This window comes from Larimichthys crocea, unplaced genomic scaffold (genome assembly GCF_000972845.2).
Source record: "Larimichthys crocea isolate SSNF unplaced genomic scaffold, L_crocea_2.0 scaffold557, whole genome shotgun sequence".
NCBI classification, from domain to species: Eukaryota; Metazoa; Chordata; class Actinopteri; family Sciaenidae; genus Larimichthys; species Larimichthys crocea.
The window spans coordinates 1-689 of record NW_020857290.1 but is presented as its reverse complement, the minus strand read 5'-3'; the positions used below and the strand labels follow the sequence as shown (position 1 = coordinate 689).

General features: G+C 42.5%; 1 pseudogene; it reads left to right on the top strand.

The window, feature by feature from the left end:
* The window catches only part of LOC113745252 (adenylate kinase isoenzyme 1-like), a 1,571-nt pseudogene extending 1,351 nt beyond the window's left edge, over positions 1-220 (top strand).
* Positions 221-689: the final 469 nt, after the last annotated feature.

Sequence of the window (689 nt, the reverse complement as noted above, 5' to 3'; positions counted from 1 at the left end):
CGAGGCATTGTCAGGAAGGTGTGTATAACTGGTGCTATGGTAAAAAAATCAAAAATCGAAAATCATGCATAAAATTGTATGTGTAAGATTCTCACATGTGGTGCCATCTTGCTCTGCCCAGGTTGACTCCGAGCTGCCAGTGGATGACGTCTTCGCCCAAGTCTCTACGGCTATTGATGCACTGTAGTAAAACAACATAGCCAGATGAGCTGTGCCTGTTGTTGTTGTTGTTGTTGTTTTTTATTCTCTCAGAATCAATTTCACAGGGACAGAACATGAACAACATCAGAAGTAATACCCTACCCACTCATTTTGCTTAAAAATACTTAAGGCCATTCATATCAAAAGATGCCTTAACTCTACTCCTACTCCAGCAATGGGAGCTCACACAACAATGAACCTGCTTAAAGCAGCTTCTGGGAAATCCATTTGTTCCTTTATATAAGTCTTGCTTCCAGTCTGTGCTGAGCATGTATGTGGATGTCTCATTTCAAAAAGGTAGCTGTACAGGAGGTGTCAACCATCTCCTAACCTTTTAAGGCATCTTCTCTCTGGGGAAAACCTGCACTTTACACAATGTTTTCCCCCTCTTTAACCCTGCCCTGTAGTGTTAGAGTCCAGACTTCACGGGAAAAGAATCCTTTCTGATTGTGACATTGAGCAGTTACAGAGATCGCCCACTGTGGACA